Raw genomic sequence first — 15,033 nt, forward strand, 5'->3', positions numbered from 1 at the left:
AATGAAAAGGTAAATGTTATTGCAGGGATTCTATTACCTTAGTGCTTTTCCATAGCACTAAATGTCCTGCTTCTGAAAGCACTTTCCTGCAGCTTCCAAGTTTTCAAGGGTGGAGAGGGCAGTCTTCTACTAGCTGTGAAATCAAACCTAGTCTTAATACAGGCATTAATATTTGATGTGGAACTTGAACCTTCTGGATTTAGAAAATAAATGTACTGGTGAAAGTAATTATGGCATGCCTGCCCTAAACACATTTACGTAGAGCATGAGTGAGATACAGATTGAGTTGGGGGCAAGAGTGGATCCCTCCATAAGCATGGAAGCACACCAATGGTTTTGTCATAGTATGACTTGATATCAGTTTACAGTAAAATGCAGACAACATTCATGTTTCTGTTATTAACTGACTGATAAGAACAGCTGAAAGAGTGGGCTTTTAATTATGACTCACCTAATGGCCCTTGGATGTTGTTGCTCTCCATCTCCTATCATCTCCATTCAGCATGGCCAGTGGTCAAAGATGATGGGATTTGTAGTCCAACAACATTTGGAGGGCCACAGACTCACCATCCCTGACTCAACAAACAAGCAAGCAAGCAAGCAAGCAAGCAAGCAAGCAAGCAAGCAAGCAAGCCAGGCTAGAGTGTTTTCTAATAAATTTATTGTGGCATAATCTTCCATAGATTAGAACCCACAGATCAGATACATGAGGCGTCACCCTCTATTCTCTCTCTCTCTCTCTCTCTCTCTCTCTCTCTCTCTCTCTCTCTCTCTGTGTTACATATAGAGACAAAGAGAGAATGGAACTAAATGGCCATGAAATGGGGGGGGGGGGGATCTCTGAAAATTCTTTTTAAAGTAATGGGATTGTGCAGCCCACCACTAACTGGGGATAACGCTATTGTCCTAGCTTTGTTTCTGAAGAAGTGAACTATGGTTCACAAAAGATGGTGCCCACAATAAATACGTTGTTCTTTATGGTGCCACAAATTTTTTTTAATTTTTTTTTGCTGTTTTTGCTGCAGAAGTTTTCTGCCCTGGAAGCTGATTTCACAACAACACAAACCCTGAGAAATGGGTTTATAACAACATAATAAAATTTGGGCTTGTCATATGTTTATTATTGTTGAGAGAGATAGATGATGGGGCACTTGTAAATCTTCATTTGTGTTGGCTGTGCTCAAGTCTGGGATGTATGGAGTGTTAGGGGAGGGGTAGTACTTCTGGTGGGTGACACGCCATGTTGCTGCTTGGTAGTTTGGTGCCCACTCAGCTCTCACCTGTGGCTCCTAGAAGCTGTCAGCATGTGACAGCAGCCACACCCCAGGAAATGGCTTCAACTGGCTGGCTAAACAAGATGAGGGTAGCTGATGGGTCTCAACCCCTTAGTGAATTAGAGACTTCCTCTGCATGTGAAGACAGGTTCTAGCAGACGAGACCAATAGTGGGTCCAACGGTCAAGAAAGTGGTTTCTGCACATGCTGTAGAAGGAAGTGAGGGGCTCATGTGGCTTGTCACCTTGGGAAGGTAGCCCATCTAGGAGAAGGAAAACTCTGATCCTAAACCTCTGCTGCCTTGCAGGATGTCTTTGAGACCAGAAAAGGCTAAGGCATAAACCCTACACAAATATGGAGTAGAGTTCCTAAGACAGTTGGATGGTGCCTTGTATGCCTCCTTCCAGCCAAGCTGATGCCAAGTATATCACTCTGCTTTCCTTTGGACTACACCAGCAAGACCAAGACTTGGGCAGCCTTGACCACCAATGTTTAAGAAGGCGGTTACTGCAGGAGCTGTAGAGGGAAATGCAAGACAGGTGGGGCTCATCAACCTAGGAAAGTCGTCCATCTAGGATAAGGAAAACTCTGATCCTAAACCTCTGCCACCCTGTGGCTATACTCATTCATGAGAAAGGCAATGTCTGTTAAATGTGACATCAAATTTCTTCACCAGCCCCGCTCACTGTATTTGTATACAATCAGGTCTACAGCAGGCATGCTGCTACTTGTGAAATCACAATGCCACAAAATAGACAAGAAGGCATTGCCTATTCAAGCTTTCATCTGAAAGCTTGTAAACTACAGTATATTGCTGTAATAACTATATATCCATGTGTACACACACAACACATTTCTGGCATAAGAATATATTTCCCAATCCAGCAAGAGGGGTCACTGTGCATCAACATATGCCCATGCAATGGTCTTCAAGGTGCCTCACTTTCCCAAATGATGGGTGCTGTCACACCACGCACACTGAATAAATGTGGAGCTTGTGTCCCAGGAACAGAAATGTAGGATCCAGCCAAATCTCTAAGTCGCTTATGCACACCCATGAAAAACATTAAGTGCTGGAATGTGAATATTTTGTCAGTTTTAAACTATGTTGCATTATACACTCAGTACAAAGTTCTCAGTCTGAGATGTGATAAGAAATATTAGATATCAACAGGGTTCAAATAACTGGCACTAAATAACTGGTAAATAAAAGCAAGTCATTTCCTCCTTTTGTCACTGTGCTTAGTGCTGTAACAAGGTGCTTTTGTTGCTGTTTGTTCTTGGGAAACCACTCCCCACTCACTCACACCCATGGGTGTAGAAAGAGGGGAGTGGGGGAGCAAGTAAATAAATAATAATACATAACTAAATATAGAAAGATTTTGACAGATTTTTCTGAGCACTTGGGGTCAAAAGAAAGCAATTTAAAAAAAAACAATGCTGGGCAGAGCCAGATGGACAACAATGACAGGTGGGTGTCTTGCCCCCACAACATATATTCTGGCTACACCGATCCTCACACTATTTGTTCATTCCCTCACATGCACAACAATTATCTCTCCGTGCTTTCCTTTTCTCTTTCTCACACACCTCATCTTTCTATTCATATTTATACACAAGGTGGGGAGGAGAATGCTAAAGAAGGGAGGCTGCAGGCTGTATGGACCAATGGTCTGATGTGATTTGGGCTGCTTTCGATATTCCTGTTCGGTTAGTGGAGATTGGTGTACTAAAAGATGGGCCACAGCCATGAAGAACACACACTTGCCATTTGCTACATGCACAAGTCTGTTCCCCACATATTGGCTCTTGCCTGCATCAGACGCACAACGCATGCAGGGAAGAGCTGGCTGAGCATGCCTGGTAGGGATTGCTTTCCTTTTATTCCTTCGCTGATAAGGCTGTGTACACACTTCTGTTTACTCTGCACCCAGTGCGCTCACAGCACTGGTGTGGACAGACAGCAGGTGACTTGGAGGCACATCCAACCGTACTGCGGTTTCCGTACGGCATTTCTGTACACTCTGGCTTCCGTCACGGTATCCCGTTGCGCCAGAAGCTGTTTAATCAGGCTGGCCACATGACCCCAAAAGCTGCCTGTGGACAAATGCCAGCTTCCTTGGCCTGAAAGCGAGATGAGCACTGCAACCCCATAGTCGCCTTTGACTGGACTTAACCCTCCAGGGGTCCTTTACCTTTTTAGCTTACTGAAGTGTACAATAATGTGAAAATGTGATTGGAAATGCAGTGGGTGAGGGGGAACACAGCCTTGCTGCCTTTTGAGCTGGTAATCCAAACATTGCCAAAGAGCCTCTCCTTGCAAAGAGAGGAGGAGGGTGTAATAAACAAAAATCTGCCCTTATTCCCTTATGGAGAACACAAGAGCCGTTATAGAGTCCTTTGTAGGTTCTCCATCAGTTGGAGAAAATAACAGAGGCCAACCAGAGAATATTGAGAAGCAAAGCAGCTTGTAAGCTTGATCTTTATTGAAATGTTGCAACAGGGTGCTCCCCTCACAAGCAGGAAAGGAGGAGGACCCTGAACAAAGGTGTGCCTGCCCTTAAATAGACATTTTAAATTGCCTGCCCTGAAGTCCAAAACCACCCCCAGATACATCATACCTACATCACAGAAAGGGCAGTCTACAACAGAAATCTGAGTGTGTTGTTTATTTCCTGTCTGGCAGACCTGTTAATGGTCACTTGATTGGATACCCTGGGGAGCCTGGCCAGTCTTTTGTAATGACAAATACTTAGTTCCTGAGCCAGGTCACAGGCTCACCCGATTCATACACAGCCATACCCGTAAGGCAGGATTTGTGAACGAATGGGGAGGCTTTTCCATTTTCCTTCGACCTTGCAGAGATATATTTGAGGTCAATTTGGGAGGGACAAAATGGTTTCAGGACTTTTTCTGTGGGGTTTCAGACATGTGGTTTATATATGCAGTTATGAACTTTATATATATGACCTTAAATTTTTTATTTCAAGGGCATGAGCGTTGCCAGGATTTATGTCGTAGGGGAGGGCAGAACCTCAGTAAGTTATTTTTTTTATTGATCTACTTGATCTAGGGGGGGGGCAGCTGCCTCCTCTTCGCTACACCCATGGAGGAGGAAGAAAGCAACCTGTAACTACTGCATCCTGTTGGGAACAGGAATCAAGCCTTCCCATCCTGCTCATCACAGTGCATTAGTGTCCTTATGGGCCGCAGCTTAGTACTGATTGCATCTGGAAACATTTCTCCGGAGCTTTAGGAATGTATTCTGCTTCCGTTAAATTTATCCAGTAAGTAAATAGTGTTTATTCTGAAGTCATCACAATCTGCTGGTTGCAGGTTGTATTGCAACAGCACCTATGCCTCTGCTCTCATTTAGAACTGGAAATAAGTCCCACTGATTTCATTCACTTCTAAGTAACTGTCTTTGGATCACAGCTAGTGAATTAGCCTGAGATACAGCTTAAAGACGGCTTGGACTTGGGGCCAAACATGATGTGACAACTGAATGCATTTTTGCATCTAAAGGGCAGGTTTCAATGCGATTGCATTATGTGGTGTGGTAGTTAACAGAATGGGTCTGTAGATGAATTCCATTCCTTGTTGCAGTTCTGGGGGGGGGGGGGGTGGACTGTTCCAAAGATGGTTTTTGCTTTTGAGTGGAATCTCCCACTGGGTCCAATCCTGATTACTCCTCATAGTTGCTCCTTGACATTTTTAACAGAACGACACAACATCACAGTCAACATAATGTGTGTAGTTTGGCCCTTTCTGTAATTATTTTGAATGACTCCCACCCAAACATCCCTGTGGATATTTCGAGTGAGCAGAAATTCGAATTCGAATTCACCTTCAGTTTCAGTTTAGGTAAAACTTAGTGAATGCCAACTCTATTTTTCTTTCGGAAAAGCTAAAAGCCCCTCCTTTTTTAATATAATCCAGGTTTCTGTGTTTGCACAGCTTGCACAACTGCCATATGATTTCACAGTTTTATCCATTATTGCAGAATGCTTTCAGTTAGTGTAAAGGAAATGTAAGACTAAAAAGTAAATATGTTTTCATGACTGCTTTATGAACTCAAAACCAGAATTTTCTGTTTGGATTGCAGCAGTGCTATTGACTTTGAAAGCGCCTGAAGTAAAAAGGAGTTGAGTATGTAGCCTCTTTAAGATGGAACAAGGGCTAAGCAGCTGTCATTAAAGGTCAGAGAAGTAGTTAATAGCTGATTGATAACAAGGAAATGTGTGGAGCATAAGCTCCCCAGTAAAGCAGAAGACGGTGCCTGCTACAACACTGTATGCCTTCATAGCGGCCCAACCTGAAAACCGTCATTGGCATTTTCTGTGCCCCAGTGATCATTGTCCTTTGGGCACTATGCATTTGGCACCTCCTTATCAGGTTTGCATCAGGTAAATAAAGAACTCTCTGTAAGTTTCAGTCTACCTACCTGATTTAAGATAAAAATTGTGAGCTCATAGCTAGTAGTACTGGCTGTTAAATCAGAAGTGTGTTGCGGAAGCATTTATTATTATTATTTGAATTAACTTATGTATGTAACAGGATGTTCTACACAGTGTGCTGGCTAGCTTGGCTGGATTTAATTTATCTGATCAACAGATGGCTCCTAGCTATGTTTCTTTGGAAGTGTGCCCTGCAGTGTTCCACAGAGCCTATGAAGTATTGTTGTGAGTTGGCGGGTTGTGTGTGTGCAGGTTAGGCTGCATGAGGCTCTAGTCCCTTCTAATTCCTGGATCCAGCAAGGGTTAACATCTAATGGACGACTCCATTGTTGAATTAGCCAGGCAAGGGCCATAGTTACTGCCTAAGTACCGTCTTTAGTCTAACAGAGGAAGCTGCTCTGTGCCAGAGGGCACATGGGTGTCATCCTCTCTCACCTGGCTGGCGCTGAGAAAGGTAAATCCAGAGTTGTGAGAGAGAGCTGGGCTAGAAGCAGGCAGAAATCAGAGAAACAGAGCCATGCTTGACTTCTGCTTGAAGGCAAGGCTGTGACTATGGGAGAAGCAAGACCTTCTTGACAGGGTGTTAATGCTGTGAGCCCTTCCACCGCAGGCTCAGGCTGTATATATGTGTAAATAAACCATATATCATAAAGACACCAGTCTCTGCTGTCCCTTACTCCAAGAAAACCGAACCCTGGGTTAGTGCCTGGAACCGCTGCTGCTCAGAAGTTGGGGTGGTACAAAACTGTATGTTTAGAATGGCAGACTCAGCAATTTGCTTGTTAGAATGTCCATTTACTTCTTTTCAGCTAGTCTTAGGCTTTTGTACAAGGTTAACTGCCTATGGCATCTGGAAGCATTACTGTTTATGTTATTGTATCATGAGCTGCAACACTAGATCTGCAATACCTGAAAGACTGTCTCACCCCTTATATACCCATTCGATCACTGCACTCTGCCTGTGGGGATCTGATCTTATCAGGAGGCCTGTACCACACAAAGCAGGAACTGAAGCTTTGGTGTTGTAGCATATACTCTGTGGATTTCCCGCCTGTTAAATATTAACAGGTGTCATGTCTGCGGTCTTTTCGGTTCCTACTAAAGACTTTCCTCTTCCAACAAGCCTTCTAAGCAGAGAGCTTTCATTGTCTGCACCTGGAATGCAACTGATTCAAAGTTGTGTTAAACATGGTTTTTCTTGTTTTGTCACTTGTTTGCTTCCCTGGGCTCCTTTGGGAGGAAGGGAGATAAAGTGAATGAATGAATGAATGGATATAACATAATGCATACTTTGTTATGCATATTTGAACTGTGTTGTGTATATTTGATAGTTGCTAAAAAGTTTCTAATGGATGCTGTGCTATATTTTGATGTTATTGCATTAATGTGTTTTTTATACTCATGCACACCACCTTGAGGAGAATACTACTACTACTACTAATAATAATAATAATAATTTATACCCCGCCCATCTGGCTGGGTTTCCCCAGCCACTCTGGCTTCTGACAAAAGATTAAAAATACATTAAAACACCAGTCATTAAAAACTTTCCTAAACAGGGCTGCCTACAGATGTCTTCTAAACATCTGATGTCAAAGAAATAACTACTTATTGTAGTTGGTGACACATAAATATTTCTATAAACAGGTACAAAAATATCTGTAGTTTAACCCATGCATATACTTGAAAAACGCAACTGTACTAAATACAGAAGTATTAGGATATAACTATCCTTGAAATCTTATATTCTTACTGTTTCTGCCAAAAGTGATTGCAACCAGCTATGGCAACATTATAGTAGAATGAACACCAGTAGGAACATTGTGGCTGAATGAACTGAGATACAGAGCTGGATCTGGGAGAGCTGGAGTCAAGGGTGTTGCCAGTCCAGAGGACCTGAGCCTTAAGCTTTCTATGCTCTACCCCTGATCTCCTGCCTCTTCCTTCCTTGTTAAAAAAAATTACATTGATTACTGCACAACTAGGCACACAGCAATTTGCCACAGGGCATTGTATTGGTTCTATCTGGTGGTTAGAGTGTCAAAGTGGGACCTGGGGGGAATAGGGGTTGTAGGCAATGCTAGTTCTACTCGGGGTAGGCCAATTGAAATGAATTAACATGCCTAAGGGCCATTAATTTCAATGGGTCTGCTCTAAGCAGAACTTAGTTGGATACAACTCCAGGGTTCAAATGGACACTCGTCCACAAAGATCTCTGGGTGACCCAGAATCTCATTCTAACCCACCTCAGAGGAGTTTTTGTGAAGATAAAATGGGGGAGAGGGACTGCCATGTTTGTACACCACCTTGAGCAACTTGGAGAAAAGGTGGGATATAAATATAAAAAATATAAATAATTACATACATATATAAATGCAACACAATAGGAATTCTGTACACACAGTGAGACTTCGCATTCCTCTCTTCCTCCCAACCTCCTCCAAAAGTTGCCGCAAAGGTCTGGCAACTCCCTAGAGCAGATTATGAGGATGAGGAGAGGAGGAGAAAGATCCACTGTGCAAGTGGAAGTCTGCTATGTGAGCAGAACAGCAGGTTTGGACACATATATTTATGCACCTTTGTGTCCCAGCTCAGGCCTGGGCCCCTAGTTCTTTAAGTACCTAGCAACACCCCTGGCTCAGTTTATATTCAGTCTGTCTCATGGACTCATTCAGTGATTCTGTGGACATGTCTGTCTTTCAGCCTCTGTTCCCTGTTGGAAAAACAACCACATATGTCACATGACTGTTGCGCTGTCAGAGAAAGATGATAAAGTATTGACTACAATAGTTGCTATGGTGTATGAGAGGCATATTGCCCTTTGATCTTTTACAAGTGTTGAATCAACAGAGCTCTTGATCTGCTGATTATTATTTTTTAACCATACTTAGGTGCATTTTAGAATAAGATCAGGCAACTTTCACCACATTACATTAGCAATGTTATGGTGTGGTGATGCAATGGTGGGACATTTTAGATGGGGGGCTTATGTGGCATCCTTTTCTCATCGCTGCAAGTGCAATAGCCTTGAGACATGGAATGCTCTTATTTCCTGCCATGCCTACAAGTATAATAAAGGATATATACCTTTGTACAATCCTTCTAAGAGCCATTTTCTTTGTTTCATGTTCACATTTTCTTTGAACAGATACAACACCTCCAGCAGAACCTCCATGCTTTTGCCAAAACAATGGAATCTGTCCAGATTGCTTATGCCTTTGTCCAGAGGAATGGATAGGCTACCACTGTGAGATAGGTCAGTAAAGTCAGTCTACTCTTTCATCAGTTAATGCAGTTTTTGCATATTGGGAGCAAATGAGCAGAAGTTACGTGGTGCAGTTTTGCAAAAGGTCTTCTCTTACCACTGAACACTTGTGTCTGATGATACTGGGCATGTTAAAAAGGGTGCATTTCTATTCCCATTTACCTGGGAATAAGCACAAGTGAACTCAGTGGGACTTATTTCTGAGTAGACGTGTATAGGAATGTGTTGTTCCATTGGATTCTGTATGATTGGTGCCATATTTAACTCTGGTTATGGTTCCTTCAACTGAAGTATTAGTAGGTACTTACAATCTGTGATGTGGGTGCACGCCATAGTGGTAGCTTCCACTGCATGTGTAGACACCAGTGGCCCAGTTTAAACATGATGCCTACTGTGTGCAACTCCACAAGACTGGAGGGCTGTAGCTCAATGGCAGAAGAAATGGTTTGCACACACGAGGTCACAGATTCAATCACTGACGTCTCCAGCTAGGACTGGAAAAGACTCCTGTCCGAAAGTCTGATGGGACACCTGCCAATCAGTGTAGGCAACACTGAGCTAGATGAACCAATTGCCTGACTCAATATAAAGCAACTTCCTATGTGTGTTTATTTTGTTCCATACACCTCACATTACACGTGTCTGTTTTGGTTCTTTTCTTTTCTTTTTACAAAGTAAAAGGTAAAGGTAAAGGTACCCCTGCCTGTACGGGCCAGTCTTGACAGACTCTACAGTTGTGCGCCCATCTCACTCAAGAGGCTGGGGGCCAGCGCTGTCCGGAGACACTTCCGGGTCACGTGACCAGCGTGACATCGCTGCTCTGGCGAGCCAGAGCCGCACACGGAAACGCCGTTTACCTTCCCGCTAGTAAGCGGTCCCTATTTATCTACTTGCACCCGGGAGTGCTTTCGAACTGCTAGGTTGTCAGGTGCTGGGACCGAACAACGGGAGCACACCCCACCGCGCGGATTCGAACCACCGACCTTTTGATCGGCAAGCCCTAGGCGCTGAGGCTTTTACCCACAGCGCCACCCGCGTCCCTTTTACAAAGTAATAATCATAAATATATAAGAATTAAAATGTGCACCCCACCACCGAGACCATTCCATTGTAAGTATCCAACCTCCCAAAATTTCAACACCTCTTATGATGGTTTGACCCCTTTCCATTTATTGACAGTTGCACAAATTATTATAGCTAGGAAGTGGAAGGGGCAAGCAGAATATAAAATCGAAGAATGGTATAAAAAGGTGTGGGATATAGCTATTAAGGATAAATTAACATGTGCCATTAAAGTAAGACAGGGAATTTGCAGGAGAATGATTTTGAGGAGATATGGAGGGTGTTTGTAGAATTTGTACTGTTAAAATTTGTGAACCATTTGCTTCTTGCCATTGCTCATGACAGTATGATGCTTGGGAAAATTCATTTTCCAATGAGAGGGATGGTTAAACGGTGCACAGTTTAGCCTAGAATAGGAATAAATGGCCACAGCAGAAAAGCATTTCAAAATTGCATTAGAGAGCTTTTGTGTGTGTGCTACATTAGATGACCAAATTCCCATTTCCTTGCGTGTGTCTTTCTGGAAGTGATTTACTGTGAACTATCGTGAAATGAAATCATTGCAAATGAAATTGCTAATACATATCCTAGAAAATGTTATTCCTAGCAAGTGGTTTCTTTTTCCTGTAAATGAGGCAGGTGTTTGATGTAGTTTGTGGCTTTACCAACAGCTATAATTACTGGTGGGGTCTTGAACTTGCATCATCTACAAATGTGGATGAAGGGACTCCTGTTTCTCACGCAGGCTGTATTCTTCAAAGCACTTGCTCCAAAATAGTTCTGGAGTAGCCCCACTTGTTACAGCTAAGATAGGTACACAGGAAACTGGCTTATTAATGGAAAAGTCCATATAGTCCAGAATTGTCTTACTAGCATCATGTCCCCAGCAAGGGCCTTCAAGTGCTTCCCCCGGGCTAGAATGTGCCTTAACTCTGACAAAGCCTCTTCCTTGCCTGGATAAACATAGCTGGAATGCCACCTACTGTACAAACCTAAGGGTCATCTATTGGTCTCTGCCCAATTTTTGTCCCTTGTTCTGCCCACTTTTGCTTTTGACCCCACCCACCACTGGCATGTGGCCCCCAGAAGGTTACCCATGAGGGAACATGGCCCTCAGACCAAAAAGCTTACCCACCCCTGATTTCCAGTATCTCAAGGAAGCTTGAGCTCTGTAGTGCTCTTTGAGAATGATGTTCCTGCAAATTTGCTCCATCCCTGAGAGTGGCATAGCTAGCTGCTTGGGCACGTGGGGCTGTGCGTGTGCCTGGTGGGCGGGGTGAACCGTCCATGGGGTGGGGTGAGCCGTCCACAGGGTGGGGCAATCTGGGGCAGGGTGTGCTGAGCAGAGCTGGGGCTTGCATGGAGTCTGCTCTGCCCGCTGCCTGTGGGAATGTTCAGAGAGGCAGGAGAGGATATATTGTTTATTAATATCCTTCCTAACTTGCGCTATCAAGTTCCTTTACTTAGCTGAGTTTCACATTCCCCTATTAAACGCACAGCGGGTAGCTGGTTGTAGGCTTGTGTAAGCCTCTCACTATTAGGTTCCTGGTAAGTTCCCTTACAGTATATCCATCTTAAAAGAATAAACATGCCACAATCTTGTGTAAAGTACAGTGGTACCTCGGGTTACATACACTTCAGGTTACAGACTCTGCTAACCCAGAAATAGTACCTCGGGTTAAGAACTTTGCTTCAGGATGAGAACAGAAATCGTGCTCTGGTGGCGCGGCAGCAGTAGCTAAGCACCCATTAGCTAAAGTGGTGCTTCAGATTAAGAACAGTTTCAGGTTAAGAATGGACCTTCGGAACGAATTAAGTACTTAACCCGAGGTACCACTGTATATAAAAGTAGTTTACTCACATTCTGTTCTCAGTTGGATCCCAGAAGGCAGATTTCGTTACAAAGCATATGCATGTGGAGCTATCCCATACAGTGGTACCTCTAGTTACGGACTTGATCTGTTCCGGGGTGCCATTTGCACCCCGAAAAGTCCGTAACAAGAGAGCCAGCCTCTGTGCATGCACACGACGCAACAGAGCGCTTCTGTGCATGTGTGAAGCACGCATAACGCGTCTGTGCGCACACATGCAGCGAAACCTGTAAGTATATACTTCCGGGGTTTGCCGCGTTCGCAAGCCGAAAAGACGCAACATGAACCTAATGAAACACGAGGTATGACTGTATGGGGATAATCCCAGTGTCCTCTGTTGGCAGAGCATCTCTAGCTAAATGCTGCTCCAATGACGGAGGAAGTCAAAGAGAGAGAGAGAGAGAGAGAGCGCGCGCGAGAGAGAGAAAGAGATAAAAGTCCCCAAGTGAATGCAGGGGCATTACAGTCTATTTGCCAGATGCAAATTGAACATGGGGTGGTCGGGTAGGCTGATGATTAAGTTTGAACTGGATTTTTTTTTTATGCACCATCTTTCACTCATCTTGATTAGAGTTTCACAGTAAGAAATGGGCACAATTGAAGCTTAGAGGTGGCTGGAAATTTTAAAATGCAATGCCCAGTTTTTTGCCATGCATGCAAAAATGATGAAATGTTGTAAAATCAATGCCAGGGATAGGGAAATCCAGCCATCCAGATGTTTCTGAATTCCTAACACCCATCTTCCCAGAAGAGAGTCACAGGTTCTGCAGTCTGCTATATGTTCTATCTAGCAATATTACCTTTAAAAACTCTATCATATGGTAAATCTCCCCCCAAAACACAGCATGCTTATGTCATAATTATGTTACGATTCCTTTCAGCACTGGAAAATTAATGTATAGGATGAGAAGTACACTACAACCAACCTTAATGTTACAGGCTGTAAATATCTGTAGAATTACACAGTTACATAGCAGATCTGAGCACAGTTTGCATGACCTCATAAATCGCAGAATAGTTTAAATAAAGAATGTCCTGAAACAATGAAGGGTTAGTTTGGGAAAAGAGAATGGAATGAGAAATCCTTCACAGAACACTACCAACCCTTTCAGTATATACATTTCTCAGACAGATAAGACGATTAATAGCATAGGAATGTTGTGAGTACCTTACAGTTAAGTCAACCCTGCATGGAATATGGTACTTTAAATATTTTCCACAATATTTACAGGTGGTGTTCCTAAAGCAACTCGAATGTGCACTAGAAAAAATTGGAATACCTACTCTTGAACCTCCTAATATATTGAATTGCAATGTGACCCTACTTGGCCTCTCTGAAAAGGCCAATATGAAAATCTCGTATTGATTGGAAGTACTGAGTGGCCATGGGTACTAATTTAAAAAGGACTGCCATCGTCTATTTGAAGGGATATCCAGTCCAAGTCTGGGGTAAGATAAAGACACAAAAATGTTCTCTGTTAATGGACTGTTCAAAGTTTGAAACAGGCTTTAGCACATATTGGATGAAATCATTTTAACCTGCTATACTTAAAAATTCCCATTACTGACGCTGCACTGCCATCTAGTGAATATTAAATAAGCAAGCTGTTTAAAAGCTAGGCTTCTCATTTTTGCTGAATTTTCTGCCAAATAATTGGGAGAAAAAAACGAGGAATAAAATTGCACAGGACTTTGTACATTTTAAAAAAAATTGGGCTGCCATTGTGCCATTGCTCAAACTCAACCAATGTGTTTTTATATACATAAAAAAATGTCTGGAAGTATTCTTAGAACTATGATATGATACATGGGATGAATGTGGGAAATGTTTGGAATGACTGATGTTGAATAATAATTACAAATTTTTAAAAGGCACTTATTTCATGAAAAACATGCATTTATTTTACATAGGAAGTAATATGACTTAACTAAAATGTAACAACTGGTCTTCAATCTACGATCTCATTTTTTTTTCTTGCAAGAACCCTGTGAAGTAAGTTAGGCTGAGAGAGAAACTGTCCCAAGCTCACTGTGAATTTCATAGTGGAAAGATGATTTGAACTGTGGTCTCCCAGTTGCCCATCTGACACTAAGCCTCTACATCATACTGGTTCTCTGAATGTCATTCAGTTGTGTGAATGGCCTAGGCTCTAGCTCAGGGTCACCAACATTTTTAGACTAGTGGACACACCTCAAATTTTGAGGGAGTGCTGGGGGAACCAACTGCAGAATGGATGCCATGGAATCAGCATGATATAACACAAAATTAGAGAGACAAGCATCCTCTGATAACCTTCTGGAATATGATCATACATACACTTTTGAAATCATGTCATGTTCATTAGAATGGGAATTTGTGGTTATGAAGAAATATGTAATGTTGATCTTTTTAACTGAAGTGCATTCAAAACTTAAATCCACAACTTAATTACTTTTATAGTGACAATCAGTGCAAATGAAGCCCATAAAATCTCTGCTTCTTCCCTGGCACCTTTATTTGCTGCCTTTGCAGAGCTTGCTAGTTTATTAGTACCGAATGTCTTATTTCTAGGACTTGCATACAGGCGTGACTATGAATAGCAGTGACCATGCTGAGTTGGTAGGTTGAAGGGTGTGTGGTCAATTTGAGCAAATATTGACACATTGGTGCAATCTCTTTCTTTTCACAATCTGTTTCTTTCGTGTTTCATTGTAGCAACTGAAGGATTATCAATTTTCTGTTACTAATAATGGATAACTAGTGAGTAACTAGTGTTCCTTGTTCAACAAAAGACCTAAGTTCAAGAAGCATAATTAATATTATCTGTGCAGTGTAAAGCCTCATGAACTTTGATATTCCATGCAATGCGAACTTTAGACTGTTTCTTCTTGATGGCCAGGAGCACATATACATCAAGAAAGGCACTCAGGCTATCAGGAATAACATGGAGAATGTAGGCCTTGATCTCCCAAGATCCCTTTCAGCTCTGATTCCATGAGTGTGTGTGTGGATATAGGTCCAGCTCTGAGGGTCTTCTGGTGGTTGCCTTACTGTGAGAAGTGAGGTTACAGGGAACCAGGCAGAGGGCCTTCTCGGTAGTGGCGCCTGCCCTGTGGAACGCCCT

General features: G+C 42.7%; 1 long non-coding RNA gene across 1 annotated transcript; it reads left to right on the forward strand.

Annotated features, from left to right (window-relative positions):
- Positions 1 to 5,534: 5,534 nt before the first annotated feature.
- On the forward strand, positions 5,535 to 13,607 carry LOC308475638. The gene is made up of 3 exons (XR_013985322.1): positions 5,535 to 5,680; positions 8,880 to 8,987; positions 13,161 to 13,607. It is a non-coding gene; the product is annotated as an uncharacterized lncRNA (long non-coding RNA).
- Positions 13,608 to 15,033: the final 1,426 nt, after the last annotated feature.

This window comes from Podarcis pityusensis (genome assembly GCF_964106645.2).
Source record: "Podarcis pityusensis genome assembly, chromosome: 4".
Lineage (NCBI taxonomy): Eukaryota > Metazoa > Chordata > Lepidosauria > Squamata > Lacertidae > Podarcis > Podarcis pityusensis.